This window comes from Anabrus simplex, chromosome 1, assembly GCF_040414725.1.
Source record: "Anabrus simplex isolate iqAnaSimp1 chromosome 1, ASM4041472v1, whole genome shotgun sequence".
In the NCBI taxonomy this organism is placed as follows: domain Eukaryota; kingdom Metazoa; phylum Arthropoda; class Insecta; order Orthoptera; family Tettigoniidae; genus Anabrus; species Anabrus simplex.
In genome coordinates, this window is record NC_090265.1 from 1,576,255,958 (window position 1) to 1,576,273,633 (window position 17,676).

Genomic DNA, 17,676 nt, shown 5'->3' on the forward strand with positions numbered 1-17,676 from the left:
AGGCACATCCCCACTACCTTGACTCGCATTCCCTGAGCACTACCACGCCACATATGCCGTTTATAGACATCCAACCGCATCCTGTCTTCTTTCTCTATCTCAGCCTTCAAATAAATGTTCGACCCTTTCAAATTTCCAGCATTCCTCAAAATTATATCAGCCATCAGTGTTGATATTAATCTCAACTTCACCGGCCTATGTCCCTTGTTCCGCCCCATTCTATATATATCATCTATATCAACTTCAGAGAAGTTTATCTTCATTTTATTCGAAACTATGTCCACCACTTTCAATACTAATTCCACTTTTGATTCTGTTCCTTTCTCAGGTACACCATACACAAACATATTTTTTCTTGCTGATTCGTTCCTCGCTAACCTCACTTCTCTCTTCATTGCTGTTAATTCCTCTTCCAGTACCACCGCCTTCTTTTTCAAGCTCCCTATCTCATCTTCTATCTCCGCTAACTTGTCATTTACCCCTCCAATTTCTTCTTTTATAAAAATTTTAAAGTTCTTCATCTCCTTCATTTGGGTTGCCTGGGGTTCCTGCATCATTTCCTTTATTTCTTCTCCTTTGCTCGCTTCCTTCACCACTCTCTTGATCTCTTCAAGCTCCTCCCAACCGAAAGATCCCTGGTTTCGACCCGGGTTCTTTTATATACCTCCTACCACCACCAACGTCACAATACACAACAATACACAATACAATACACAACATAATCTCCAACAGTCCTTCATAACCACTAATTTCTCTTCCTCTCTCAGCTCCACCTTCCTTCCTTCCTTCCAACACCGCCTTACACCATGCCATCTTCCAATTCTTAGCCTGTATTGCTGTAGCGTTATTCTCATATTGCGCACTTCAGCTTACTCACACGTCCGCACTTCCCGATGTCTCGCTCGTGACTGCATTGCGATTAATATGGGGCCTCATGTGGTAACTTTAGGACTCTGATTTCTTATGACACAAAGATCATGGGTTCAATATATACATATGTAGACAAATACCCTTCACTGTTTCTGTGTCTCAACACAACTTGCATATTCTCATTATTTGCACTTTTTATATCACACAGATATAATACTGTGTTCACTCACTGACTCTAACACTTGGTTTTAAAATACATTTACTGGAGCATCACACGCTTGCTGTTCCAGAACATAAATTATGGAAAGTCTGAGCTACAGTACTCCATATATTTCACAAACATATAATACCAAGCCGCCACAAGTGATATAATGCCAGGTGCCTAGGCACTCCACAGTTGTAGGTTGGTACCACACTTCACATTCCACAATCAGAATAAGACAAAATTCCACCAAAGTTTCATCTCCACTCCTCTACTGTTTTAAGTCAAGTCTCCTCCACGAAAGTTTGAAGTCCAATCGTTTTCGCCGTTTAATCACACGCCTATATAGACCTGTGCTTCCCCTTCCTCTCACATGATACGTCTACATTGATCCTGGCCACCCAGTCACGAGTAGAAGATCCTTTGGTCAAGACCACGCCCTGAACCTCTTCCGGATCCCATGACAATAACAACCAGGCCGCGTCAACGAAATCTGGGCTGACCGTATGACTCATAGAACTTTCCGAGTTGTAATTAGCACTGTTTTCCCATCCGTTTGTACAAAACAAATTACTCATATCACATATGGAGACCTTCCAGGTGTCACGTTGGTGAGGAGTTTTAGCTCTCCCTAACCATATTTCGAATCTGCATTCGTGCTATAGAAATTGGTGTTATTCGGAAATTATTTCGGTCTTGTATTCAACTAGTACTTTTTATGTGGCCTCGACCACTTTATTTGATACCATCTTCGTCATTGTCACCTTGAGATTATATTGCTTTAATGTTTTCTCTTGGAATCCTTAAACTTGGTCTGGTAAAATCATGTGCCCTAAGTTGTAGTGGCTTCTTGTGGGCGAGTCTATGACTCACTCTTTTTCGTTTAATTGGCCATGCTGCTTGTTGGCGTGAGTCGCCATGCTTGAGTAATCACTGAAGTACGATGGAGGCAAGACGTGTTTCGTTCTCACTTCTAGATCACTTTCCGATCTACCACATGAATACTGAACAATAGTGTTTCTGCATAAGGATTTAGTCCTTAGTGCTCCTTAATCAGATTCGGGAACGTCTTTCTTTAATTATGAATTTAGTAATACATACATACATACATACATACATACATACATACATACATACATACATACATACATACATACATACATACATACATACATACATACATACATACATACATACATACATACATTATCATTATGGACTGTTATGCCTTTCAGCTTTCAGTCTGCAAGCCTCTGCGAATTTACTAAACGTCGCCACAATCCTCGATTTGCAACTAGTGTTGTGGCCTCATATAGTTCTATACCTCTTATCTTTAAATCGTTAGAAACCGAGTCTAACCATCGTCGTCTTGGTCTCCCTCTACTTCTCTTGCCCTCCATAAAAGTGTCCATTATTCTCCTAGGTAACCTATCCTCCTCCATTCGCCTCATATGACCCCACCGCCGAAGCCGGTTTATGCGTACAGCTTCATCCATCGAGTTCATTCCTAAATTAGCCTTTATCTCCTCATTCCGAGTACCCTCCTGCCATTGTTCCCACATGTTTGTACCAACAATCATTCTTGCTACTTTCATGTCTGTTACTTCTAACTTATGAATAAGATATTCTGAGTCCACCCAGCTTTCGCTCCCGTAAAGCAAAGTTGGTCTGAAAACAGACCGATGTAAAGATAGTTTCGTCTGGGAGCTGACTTCCTTCTTACAGAATACTGCTGATCGCAACTGCGAGCTCACTGCATTAGCTTTACTACACCTTGATTCAATCTCACTTAATATATTACCATCCTGGGAGAACACACAACCTAAATACTTGAAATTATCGACCTGTTCTAGCTTTGTATCACCAATCTGACATTCAATTCTGTAAAATTTCTTACCTACTGACATCAATTTAGTCTTCGAGAGGGTAATTTTCATACCATACTCATTGCACCTATTTTCAAGTTCCAAGATATTAGACTGCAGGCTTTCGGCACAGTCTGCCATTAAGACCAAGTCGTCAGCATAGGCCAAACTGCTTACTACATTTCCACCTAACTGACTCCCTCCCTGACACTTTATAGCTTTCAGCAGATGATCCATGTAAACTACGAACAGCAAAGGTGAAAGATTACAGCCTTGTCTAACTCCTGTAAATACCCTGAACCAAGAACTCATTCTACCATCAATTCTCACTGAAGCCCAATTGTCAACATAAATGCCTTTGATTGATTTTAATAATCTACCTGTAATTCCATAGTCCCCCAATATAGTGAACATCTATTCCCTTGGTACCCTGTCATGCTTTCTCTAGATCTACGAAACATAAACACAACTGCCTATTCCTCTCGTAGCATTTTTCAATTACCTGGCGCATACTGAAAATCTGATGCTGACAGCCCCTCCGTGGACTGAAACCACACTGGTTTTCATCCAACTTCCTCTTAACGACTGATCGCACCTTCCCTTCCAAGATGCCAGTGAATACTTTGCCTGGTATACTAATCAGTGATATACCTTGATAGTTGTTGCAATCCTTCCTGTTCCCTTGCTTATAGATAGGTGCAATTACTGCTTTTGTCCAATCTGAAGGTACCTTACCAACACTCCACGCTAATTTTACTACTCCATGAAGCCATTTCGTCCCTGCCTTCCCACTATACTTCACCATTTCAGGTCTAATTTCATCTATACCTGCAGCTTTATGACAATGGAGTTTATATACTATCCTTTCCACTTCCTCAAGCATAATTTCACCAACATCATTTTCCTCCTCCCCATGAGCTTGGCTGTTTGCAACACCACCATGATGATTTCCTTTTACATTGAGAAGATGTTCAAAATATTCCCTCCACCTCTCCAGTGATTCCCTGGGATCTACTATGAGTTCTCCTGAATTACTCAAAACACTGTTCATTTCCTTTTTCCCTCCCTTCCTAAGATTCTTTATTACTGTCCAAAAAGGTTTCCCTGCTGCTTGACCTAACCTTTCCAGGTTATTACCAAAATCTTCCCATGACTTCTTTTTGGATTCAACAACTATTTGTTTCGCTGTGTTTCTTTCATTTACGTACCAATCCCTGTCTGCCTCGGCCCTTGTTTGGAGCCATTTCTGATAAGCCTTCATTTTACGTTTACAGGCTGCTCTCACTTCATCATTTCACCAAGATGTTCTCCTTTTCCCATCTTTACACACAGCTGTTCCTAGGCATTCCCTTCCTGTTTCTACTACAGCATCCCTGTATGCCACCCATTCACTTTCTATATCCTGAACCTGCTTACTGTCTACAGTTCGAAACTTCTCACTAATCATACCCATATACTTCTGTCAAATTTCCTCGTCCTGGAGATTTTCTACCCTTATTCGTTGCAGACAGATTTCACTTTCTCTACCCTAGGCCTAGAGATACTTAGTTTACTACAGATCAGATAGTGGTCTGTATCATCGAAAAATCCGCGAAAAACTCGTACATTCCTAACAGATTTCCTGAATTCAAAGACTGTTAAGATATAGTATATTATGTATCTGGTACCCCTAGACTCCCATGTGTAGCGGTGAATAGCCTTATGCTTGAAGAATGTATTCGTAACAGCTAAACCCATACTAGCACAGAAGTCCAGAAAACGCTTCCCATTCCCATTAGCTTCCATATTTTCCCCTCATTTACCAATCACCCTTTCATATCCTTGAGTTCTATTCCCAAACTCTCGCATTGCAATCGCCCATTAGCACTATTCTATCCTTGCTGTTGACCCTGACTACGATGTCACTCAATGCTTCATAAAACTTGTCAATTTCAACCTCATCTGCACCCTCATATGGTGAATATACAGACACAATTCTTGTCCTAATTCCTCCCACTGACAAATCTACCCACATCATTCGCTCATTTACGTGCCTAACAGAAACTATGTTGCGTGCAATGGTATTCCTGATAAAGAGCCCTACCCCAGACTCTGCCCTTCCCTTTCTAACACCCGTCAAGTACACTTTATAATCACCTATCTCTTCCTCATTATCTCCCCTTACCCGAATATCACTTACTCCTAGCACTTCCAGATGCATCCTCTTTGCTCACTCAGCCAGTTCTACCTTCTTTCTTCCATAAGCCCCATTAATATTGATAGCTCCCCATCGAATTCCATTTCGTTCGCCAAGTTTTTTCCAAGGAGTCCTTCGCCTGTCAAATGAGAGTGGGACTCCATTACTCCCATAGGTCCGAGGCTTGCTTAAAGTGTTCTGAGCTCGGTAAATTCATGAAGCAGGATGCTGCCCTACTTGCACATAGTCCAAGTGAGGATCTCTCCTCTAACGGGTTATGGACCACCGGTGAATTGTATAGTCCTAGCCGCCTGAGCACAAGGAGGGCCACAACTCAGAATATGTCCGAGATGCCCACTTCCATTCCATAGCAACTGGTATCCCGACTCTCAGGACCACTTACTAGGCCACTCAGCCGTTGCCCATGGTTCACGAATTAGGACGTGACTACAGTAACCCACAAACATGAATAGTAATTTCAAGTATATTTCCTTTACGTGAGTAATGGATACTAGCATACTTCTGTAAACTTCAACAATGCAAGTAAGTCTCTTCTTCATTTCTGTCTTGGATCTGGTTCCTGCTACGTGAAGAAGTATAAGTTGAAAATCCTTCGTCTTGAGTATCGGCGTGGGTCTCGGATTTATTATGTCGTCCTGTTTTATTTAGTTACCTTAAGTTTTTCTAAGTTGGGTTTCAAAAATGTACCTAGTTATATATCCAAACCGTTTGGTAAAAAGAAAGTGTGCTTAATTAGATGCAAATTATTTAGTAATTCTATTGAGTAACTATGAAACTTCTCTGTGTATAATTTTAAAACTACGCGAGATTTCACTTGGGTGCCAGTCCTTGATTCGTATTAATTTCTTGTTTACCTCTGTTTCTGATTATTTTATTTTGTCCGTGTATTTGTGATTCTTACTTTTAACCTTCATATTTTTCTTATTGGAGCCGTGTTGTTTTGGTTCTTGTTTCGCGGTTGCCAAGGTCTCTTGGCGTGTTTACGTCTCCATGGTACTGTTGCCGGTTGTGATAGTGACGGTTTGATGTTGTTTGGTGACGTTGAGATTCTCTTAAAGATGTGTGTGGGTATTGTTCCGCTTCTTGGGGATTTTTCATTTAGTTCCACTTGCTTAAATATAATTTTATTTATCCCCCCTTTTCCTTTCTTATATTTTTTTGGTTTTCTGCCGGGTTATGTCTGCTATTTTCTCATCCGCGAGGCAAGTACTGGGGGCCGTGTGAAATCTCCGTGGTAATCAACCGAGGTGTTTTATGAGTAATGAAAAGGTTTATATGTTAATGAAAAATTGTGAAAAGAAATATTTGTGGAAGACGCGATGCATGAAACATGTTAAAAATTTCACACGAAGTTCAGGTGTTTTCAAGTTATGGAAATGTATCATTTAATTTAATTTCTCCGTTCGGACGGTACATTAAGGTTTTATCACTACATTTAAATTTGTAACCCAGTTCGGGTGGTTTTAATTTTTGACGTTTTCCCTGAATATGATGGCTTAATTTATTTTATTTTTAAATAATAAATACGTAAGTTATGTTCATAATTAAAACTTGTTCTCTTTATTGTAGACTAGAAACTTACTGGCGTACCAACACTTAATTTGGTTCATGGTCTCTGGGTAACTGATTGTTGTAACTAAGGTAGCGGTAAGAGTTTGATGGTAATGTGTTATCACTCCTGTCACCTTAATTTCTTGCCAATGTTTAACTTCTGCTGCTGATAGTCGGTAAGACGGCAGAGTTAAGTGGTAGCAGCAGCTTAGGTTATTTTGTTCGGGTGTTGTGGGATTCGTGTAGGTTTGTTGCATCCTCACTTTGGTAATCTGGTCTGTTGGAGGTGTCTGTGCTGATAGTTGATTATTTTGAGTGCCGACTTCTCATATCTTCGTTAGGTTGATTGCGCCCTTTCCTAGGTTCTATATTAATGGTACTGCACCCTTGCATAGCTTCTTCGGTGTTGACCTGATGTCCAATGTTGCCACGGCTGCCCCTGAAAAGAATATACTTACCGATGATGTGAGAGCTCTGTCCCAAGGCGCGCTCAGTCCCCGTCGTCGAATAGGGATGCATAGGGATACTACACTAGGATAATCTACTCACTATGTAAATCATGACACAGGCTGATTTTTAAAGAATTGTGTATAAAAAATTTATTAATCAAGATCAAGAAAAATGAAGAATATAATCCATCGAATATTAATTAATGTAAGATAAATTTTAAATGATATCATGTTGTTACATTGTTTCAATGTCCAAGAAAGTTATTTTTCAGAACAAAATGCGTTATCACATCATTGATTAATTTTGGAGTAATTAAATATTTATCTAATTTATATAATATTAATTACCAGACTTGTTCTTAATAATGTACGAATACCTGTGTAGATGTACACAGCAATATAGTAATAGTGTTCATGTAAAATAATAGGTGGACATTAATAATAATTTAATAATTTAATAATAATTTCTTTTATATAAGTAAAGTTGCAGTAGCTAATAAAATCAATCGTCGGAAAAGCTAATAATTATCTATCAGACTCAATAAAAGACGATACTCAAATATTTAGAAATTTTGTAAATAAATAAATATGTTACTATTTTAATTACGTAAATGATAATTATACTTATAAAATGCACAATTAAATTATTTGAATGATTAATAACATGCCTCCACATTATACCAGGTTCACATATTGTTTTGGAAAACTCTAGTGATACCATAATAAATAATAATAATAATAATAATAATAATAATAATAATAATAATAATAATAATAATAATAATAATAATAATAATAATAATAATAATAACAATAATAATTATATAATAAGTTTTACCAAATAATAATTTAGTGGCTATCCACAAACCAATGCTCTGAAATACTAATAATCATTTACCAAATAAATTTTTAGTGATAAAATATTTTAAAAGTTACCAAAAAATGTAAATATTAATATTTAATTAATAAGATCACAATTAATTTAATTCATTTAATGCACCACTGACTATTTTAAATGATTGCTATCATGGCTAATTAAATCTTCCAACCAATCTATAAAGCATACTGGTGACGTATTAAAATAATAATAATAAAATAATAACAATAATAATAATAATACTTTATTATCATCATAATGAAATATAGCCACTAATGTCCACGATCATTTATTACCACTGTGTATATGTAGTCTATAACTCAGAACACACCATATTTTAGTAATTCATACCAATTGTAGTTACTTTTACTCTCATTAACTGAACTTATTGAACTTCTATGTTAAAAATATATATGTTTTCATGACATTTTACAATTCAAAAGAATAAACTTGCTCACTGTGCAAAGAAAGAACATCAACTGCCTGAAACATGTTTCTCGAAAAATAATAATAATAATAATAATAATAATAATAATAATAATAATAATAATATTATTTATTATCATATAGTTACTGAACTTCCCAAATATAATTCATATCAAAAGAATAAACTTGCTCCTTTATAAAATACATATATGTTATTTTGAAACTTACAGTTCAGTAGCATATTAAATTCCCGGGTGTTGTTGTTGTTGCTTTAGAATCTAAAACTTTCCTTTATATTATATTATATTATATTATATTATATTATATTATATTATATTATATTATATTATATTATATTATATTATATTATATTATATTATATTATATTATATTATATTATATTACACCCTACCTTATTCTACATTACACCGAAGAGAACATACTCTCCCACTTAAGAAAATAACTCCTAAATTATTCTACTATTTACACCAAGCGAGAGACACAGCCAAGGGTAATAGCCTACCATGAAAACTAACATTAATTATATACAAATATATACATTAAAGATTAATATCAAGCATAAATTTAACCAGAAAAAAACATTACATTATATCAAATGGTTTACTTCAGCGTCCAAATAGAATTAATTTCGCTGAAAGTAACCACTAACCACAACCATGATTAATACTTCTTGTGGCTTACTCATAAATAAACACAATGACAGCATGAAATGCACATCGGGTCGTTAATAAGGATCGTAAAAAATAAACTGTTAATAATAATAATAATAATAATAATAATAATAATAATAATAATAATAATAATAATAATCATAATAATAATAATAATAATAATAATAATAATAATAATATATAATATATAATATAACAATTATAATATAACATATTAATTGTACTGCACCCTTGCATAGCTTCTTCGGTGTTGACCTGATGTCCAATGTTGCCACGGCTGCCCCTGAAAAGAATATACTTACCGATGATGTGAGAGCTCTGTCCCAAGGCGCGCTCAGTCCCCGTCATCGTTGATTAATTTTGGAGTAATTAAATATTTATCTAATTTATATAATATTAATTACCAGACTTGTTCTTAATAATGTACGAATACCTGTGTAGATGTACACAGCAATATAGTAATGGTGTTCATGTAAAATAATAGGTGGACATTAATAATAATAATAAATTAATAATAATTTATTTTATATAAGTAAAGTTGCAGTAGCTAATAAAATCAATCGTCGGAAAATAATAATTATATTTATTATTATTATTATTATTATTATTATTATTATTATTATTATTATTATTATTATTATTATTATTATTATTATTATTATTATTATTATTATTATTATTATTATACGTGTTGTTCCGCAAAAGTAGCTTCCTGAAGGTGAGTCATATCAAGCATTCATAATGAATTAATTGGGTGTTTACCTACGCCAACATAACATTTCAGTGGCAATCAAACTTATACAATAAATTCTACGTCAATAATCGATGTTGTATTACAATTAACCCGTAGAAGCGTCATTAGGTCCCTTCAAATACGTAATAATTCTGACTGGCTTATCCTCATATCATCTTTTCAACAATAAATCACTTCGGCTCCATACTGCCGGCATTCATTACATCTCAGCTGTCACACTGATTACTTTTATTTCCAGTCAACCTACTAATATATATATATCATTTTCATCTGAGAATACGTCGTGTATCACATTACTCTGTTACATATGGACCTTACAAAATCTCAAAATATTATCGTAATTCTACATCGTATCTATTTATTCAACAACAGGTTAATCTGATGAAAAGAAGTTATATATTAATACTAATCACCCAATTGTTTATTACGGTACTTGCGAAATAATAATAATAATAATAATAATAATAATAATAATAATAATAATAATAATAATAATAATAATAATAATAATAATAATAATAATAATAATAATAATTAGAAAAGAAATAACGATTACCATCATCCATCCTGAACTATAATGATATGAACTTCAATAAATACGATAACAGCATTAGTTACATTAATATCCTCACACCACGGTATACTGGTCTGGACACAAAAAATAATATTATCAATGAATAATAATAATAATAATAATTATTATTATTATTATTATTACAGACGATCCTATAGATATCTCAAAATAAATATGCTTACAACTCCACACTAAGCTGAAATTGTGCTTCATACACTCGTAGAGACCATTACTAAAAATCCACAATATTAGCATATTAACATTCATAATAATAATAATAATAATAATAATAATAATAATAATAATAATAATAATAATAATAATAATAATATCTAAGAATACGACGACAAAAATAACCTGAATACTTTGACTGTGTCCTCGGGTATCTTAAATCTACGACCCGCACATTCTTACATCTAAATTATTTTTAAAGAAAAGTTTTGGATTCTATAAATAATATGAGGATAATACTCACATTTTGCAACCAATCTTCGCCCGCCCGAGGAAGCGGTCATGGTCTTAGTGATCCATGTTAGAATAATTTGTTTTCTTCATGTCTCTTGAGGTATCCAGACTGCTTACTTGCTACACACAGTTGACACTCGTACACTTACACACGATTTCTTTCTGATGGTCACACTGCCATAATATTATTAAAACACTAAACACTTAATATATACATAACCTACGCAGTGTTCAAATGCAAGAGATGGTTAATACGATCTACTGTTGCGGACATGCCTTCTAGTTTTCTTCACGCGCAGCGAGATACTTGGTGTTCTCGGCTCTCCCCCTCAGTTTTAACAAAGGAAACAGTTAACTGCGTGGTTTCGCTTTCAGCCTTGACACAGCTCCCAGCGGTGAAATTTACATTCCTCCCTGCAGAATCGCATCACCAGCTGACTACTCACAATAGAAACAAGATAAGTGTTCCCAATATCTGCAGCAGTCTCTCTGCCTGTTAAAACGTCAAACTCCCTGTACTTGTTACCTTACTAAACTCGTATTACATATTACGTAACTATTACGTAACTACAAGTCCTACATTGGTGATATGTAAATTCTATCTTTACAGAGTACTTTTATCCACTATTTAGTTCCATTATATTATTACAAAGCACTTTCATATATAATTAGCGTTATTCAAGACTTAACTTCGCCTGAATATACTGGAAAATACACTTTGTTCACGGCGACAATTCACACTACGGAGCAGTGCCTGACATACGTCTTATCGCGACGGCATTCCAGAAGATGATTGAAGCTTGAAGATTGGAGCTTTGGGGTGGTTGGTTCTCTTATCAGCGGAGTAATACAACTTCTTGACGCACAAAATTCCCCGTTTGGAGGGCGTTGGCGCGTCTCCCAAATAAAAATACTTGGAAGATGAAATGCCTTCCACAGAGAGTTCCAAAAATACATGTTAATATACTGATGCAGCGTGATCACAGAATTGTTCGTAACTTTTTCTGTAAAGCCAGTAGCGTTAGTTGGACTATATCTCGTTATACGCTAACCACCAGGCTCCATTCCGGTGGGGACTTCACATTCGTGTTGCTATGCTAGATCAGTGTGCAATTATTTTTACACATTACCGATGAGCTATTGACTTAGTCAAAAAGTTCTCTAGTGAATATTAATATCTTGCTGCTAGAAAATCCAAATTAATTATTATGTCTAGATTGCAGACCATTTACATACATTTTGTCCCGCTACTTTTGAAAATATTTGAATACTGCAATCTGATTGGAGCACACATATACACTAGTCATTTTTATGGACGAGTCTATTCGAAACCAAGGGTATTCTGGTAGTAACACTCAACATTTTCTTTCTCTCTCATCCCAGCGGAAATTTCCGTTTGTTACTGCGCAATTCCAATGCTGATGCAACAACAGGTGTAACAGAGATAACGTTTTATTCGAGAAAGGAAAGGAAACACAAGCTTCTACTGATGCTGTGTTCATATGTATTGGTCTTTGAATATCCCAATATTATAATTGTCATAGCATATCTGAATATTATTATCCCATATCAAATATAATTAATTAAATACGCCAATCAGGCTCATATGATGGGTGCAGTACGGCATTAAGTTGTTGAAAGACTTGCAGAAAAAAACAACAAATATTGTGAAACAAAATTGTAAAAAAGAGTGCAATGATCTTGTCTAATATCATTATTGTTTGTTTCATGTATCTGCGATATGGAGTCCCCTGTTTTACTTCATCTGCACTTATGCTGAGCTGTATGATTTACCAATTTGCTGGTTATGATTTTGGAACCCATCTGGTAACTGTGCGGTGCTTGCAGCCTCTCTGCTTGGATGTTTTGAGGTGACCTTTAATATTTTCTTCCTTATTATCGGCAGATTTGGTGAGTAACTGCATATAATTAATTATCCTGGGTTGGTGGAAGTTGTGATAATTGAACAACTTGTAGTTGAGTGTGACTTGGTTGACTCAGGGTTACAGGTGTACTACCGTTGGGTGCATGTGCCGTATTATGTGTACTGGCTGTCAAATTGGTATTTTTATTATCTACCTGCGTACTGCGGTTGCGATTTCGGTGTGAATTAATTTTGTTTTATCTGGTAGCGCTTTTCTGATCATTTACGTTTATGTGAAGTTCGCTCGGTTGCTTTTTGTGAGTGACAGTCTATGACCTGGGAGCATTTTGTGTTATCTGCTCTGGCTTTGCTTTTGGCTCCCAGACGTTACTATCATATTTCCTGTATGGTACTTCGGTGGTGTACATGCTAACCGTTAATTTATCTTCTTCTAAAATTATATTTTCTACTGCGTTAACTCTGGCGTGTGATACTGATGAATTATTCTACCTAACCCCTAGGAATGTCCTACTGTCTCTAATTATATGTGTAAACTGTTATGTACTGTAGTATATGATGATGTGTTACACCCTCCCATTGTTATTATCTGAGGCTTGGTGCTTTGGGGGGTTGATGATTGTACGTTCTTGCCTTTAATTTGTGCTGTGTGGATATATTTTTGCCCCTACTAACTTATGGCTAACCACTGTTGTTTTCCATGCCAGTAACTGTCCTTGGCTGTGAGTATCTGATAATCTGGTGAACAACATCATGGTATCTTGAAATTAATTTAGCCTGTGATACTTTAGTGCCCTTTGGTTGGTTTTTAATTTGGAAATTAATTAAACTTATCTGTCTTATTATGATTTCTTTAAATTTGGGTTAAGTTACTATCTTCTGAAGTGTAGTGGGCTTGAAGTGTGCCGTTTTATATGCACCCTTGTGTGTTAATGACTGGGTTATTTGGCCAGTTACTAGTAACGTGCTCCCGTCCTTGTGTGGAATTTGGTGTATTAAAACTGTCTATATGGTGTGACTCCATCATTACTAAGCTTCTGTGTGTTTGTGCTTTGGCTGAGTAGAGTGCGTTGTCTGCATGAAGGTCCGTTCATTTCATCATCCTATCCGTGTATATGTATGTGTATGTCTGGTTTCGGTTAATGATTAGAGTTATCCTCTGTGTCATCTGTTTATGAGGCAGTCATCAGTTATGGTTGAGCCACGTTAGTCGGTATTAGGTTGGGGTAACTAGTTGGCCTCATGCCTGAACGTTTACAGTTTTTCCTGGTTTTCCCTTTCCTGTATGTGTTTGAGTATTTCTGATGTGTCGTGGACCATTTTCCTTGTGTAATCTATCAGCTAGTTGAGGAATATTTATCTGGTGTCTGGCTGACTTCAAGTTTTCTTACTCGTAACTTGTCTTGTTGTGTATTCATTAATCTAACTGGCATTTTCTGAACTACTAGTTTTGTTTCTATCCTGGTGTTAACGTTACTTGCTGTCATGGCGTTTCTTAGGCCTGTTTGTTCTCTGCATTATTGGTATTGTGCACTGTCCTTGGTAACTATGTACCTGGAGTATGCATTTTTGGAAAAAATTTGCTAACCTCTTGTTATTTAACTAATTCCTTTGAGTCGTGGGTTCCATGTATTCCTTACCATATCTGCTTATTGGGTCTTGTGCAGTGCAAGTGAGAATCCTTTGCCTGAGAGGGGAAATGCCTCTTTGAACCTAACGGTGTGGCTCTGGATCTATGTTGGATGATTACGTTGTGGCGGTACCGTGGTTTGTGTTTGGGGATATATTTTGGGGTGGCATGGTGACTTCCCGGCATGTTGTTGAGGATGGTCTGTGTTCCTTTAATTCCTTGTTGGTCTGACGCATGTCCGGTGTGGTTTATCATGGTTGTGTTATTTCTATTGTGTTGTATAATTGGGTGATGTTGGCACCTTGGTATGGGCAGTATCTGTGTCTGTCTTTAACTTACCTCTGTGTCCTGTGGATATGGCCATTTCTTCTTACATGAATCTGCTACTCTCAGAATTAGCTTGTTTGTTATGAGTTATGTGTCTGTTTAGTATGTTCGGGTTTCTTCTTTCCCTGTCTCCATGCATTTCCTAATTGATCTGATGTCGTCTAGTGTTTAATATTTTCTTTCCCCTGTAAACCTCATTTTAATTTTTATCTGTCACGCTATGGTGTTTTCCTCTCAGTGGATCTTCTAGTGTCTGTTGACATAGTTGTTGATCATCTTACCATGCTATGGGTTTACTACTCAGGTATGGGACTGAGTAGGACTCCCTTAGTCGATACTGGAATCATCCTGCTGATGGATTATGGGGTCTATTAGTAGTGTACTGCCTTCCTCGTGCAACTTTGAGCTTTTTCCATGGACTTGCCTCGTATTCCGCCACATATGTTTTATTTGCTTGCTCTCCTGGTGGATAGGAGAAGGTACCTGTTGCCGTACTGGGACAGTGTGATGGGAAAGTCACGTATTTATAGACCGGGTAATTCCGAGACCCTGTTGGGTAACCGGTGGTGTGCGCTGTGCGGGTCATTGCTCGTTATTTTCTTTTGTGGTCATCTGATCTGAGGTTTTCATTGCCTTTTAATTTGATTGGATGGCCATTGTGAAATGAATTGTATTTGTGGTTCTGTGTAGTAGGTTAGTTACTGATTCCAGATTGTGTCCATCCTGTGGTTCTTCTATCCCTAATTCTGTCCTGTTAAGTCCATGCTGCTTATTAGTGTCTAATGAAGTGTCAATTTCGATCTATTAGAGATTAGTTGCTCGGTATTGCTTGGCTGATCTATTGTCGATGACAGACTATTCGCGAACCCGACATCTGGATATTTTAAGAGGTCTCCAACCGGTCCAGTCAATCTTTCCCTCGCTGTAAAGCCTTGGATTTTCCATATTTAATACCCTATCCCTGGTCACTTGAAGCAAGATTTATTAGTTGCATATTGGTTCCTTGTCCTTATTCTTATTCAAATAGGTGGTGTATTCTGATGTGGGAAGTTGAACCTGTGTTAGTGAAAAATTTATTTGATGCTCTTGTCAGTGTATTTTGGAATTTGTTAATGATTGATTCTTCACCGTGTCGTAGTCCTGTATCTGCTAATTTTGAATTTGTTCCTACCTTCTTGGATTATTCCTGTGTAATGACTTCTTATCTGGGAATAATTTCTCTTGATCTACGTCCTAGTGACTTACGTTTATCTGGTTCGAGTCAGATGTTGAACTACCTCGCTTTGTATTTCTGTGAGTATCTGGTTAGGACTTCTGTGGTGGTGTTGTCATCTGGTACGGTGTTCGTGGTACCTTGAGTAGTGTTTGATGCTATCGATAATGGGTTATGGTTCAATAGTAATTTGAACCTGTGTATTTGGTTGCTAACTGAACCGAGTGTTGAATTTACGAGTCTCGTTTGTCTAAGGTGATATATGCCGTTGTTTGTTCCATACCTGTATTACTGGTACTCTGCGTGCTACTTGTGCTTTCTCTGTTGAGTACCCCCTGAAGTGTACCTTCGGTGTGCTCTGTGTTTTGAGTGGTGTACCTTAGCCCTGACTCAATCAAGTGTAACAAATCTATGTTGATCTAAATTTTTAATTTGGTTTTTCCGTAGTTTTCATTCACCAATTGCGCCTCCTTTTGCCCTCCCTTGCTCCTTGCGTTTCCTTTATCTTTAATCGATGGTAATTGATCTGCCATTAAACAAGATGTTGCGCTCTTTTGTTATGGAAACCCGATAGATAGGACTAATATTATGATGGCAATCTTGAAGCCTGAAAGTGGACGCATGTCGATAAGAACTTTATGATAAAAGAAAGAAGATATAAACTATTGGTGCTGATTTTCGAGGTACGTGTAGGACCCGTGTGATGTTAAATTAAAAAGGTGTGATCCTTCTAACAATATGTGAGAACTCCTGAATGCTTAGCTGGTGATGACTTTTGTTGCCTATGAATAACAATTGGGTGTAACTAATTAATTGAAATCTACTGAACTTTAACATGTAGTTTAACATTAATTTGGTACAACAAAATATCTCGAACTACAAGGATGTGTATTGTAGAACTTTCTTAATGAAACTCCGTGTTCAAAAGGAAAAAAGAGTTTGATGTGCGAAAAGTTCAAAAAAGGGCTAATGTAAATTAAGATCTTAAATTAAGTCTACAAGGTATGCTGAAATTTTGACCTTGTTTTACATTGTAAATGGTCTAAGTACTATGAGAATGGTGGTATATTATGCATCTTGCAAGCATGGTAAAAGGAAAAAAAGATAGTTCAGTGGTCCCTCTCTAATGTGATTGGTACTACTAAATGATTTTTTGATTCTTTTTGATCACTGTATGGTAAGAGAATTATGTGAAGCTTCGGGGGACGGAGGCTGTCAAGTTGGTGACGAGTTTTAGTTCTCCCTAACCATATTTCGAATCTGCATTCGTGCTACAGAAATTGGTGTTATTCGGAAATTATGTCGGTCTTTTATTCAACTAGTACTTTCTATGTGGCCTCGACCACTTTATTTGATACCATCTTCGTCATTGTCACTATGAGATTATATTGCTTTAATGTTTTCTCTTGGAATCCTTAAACTTGGTCTGAGTAATCACTGGAGTACGATGGAGGCAAGACGTGTTTCGTCCTCGCTTCTATATCACTTTCCGATCTGCCACATGGATACTGGACAATAGTGTTTCTGCATAAGGATTTAGTCCTTAGTGCTCCTTAATAAGATTCGGGGAACGTCTTTCTTTAATTATGAATTTAGTAATTTCAAGTATATTTCTATTACGTGAGTAATGGATACTAGCATACCTCTGTAAACTTCAATAATGCAAGTAAGTCTCTTCTTCATTTCTATCTTGAATATGGTT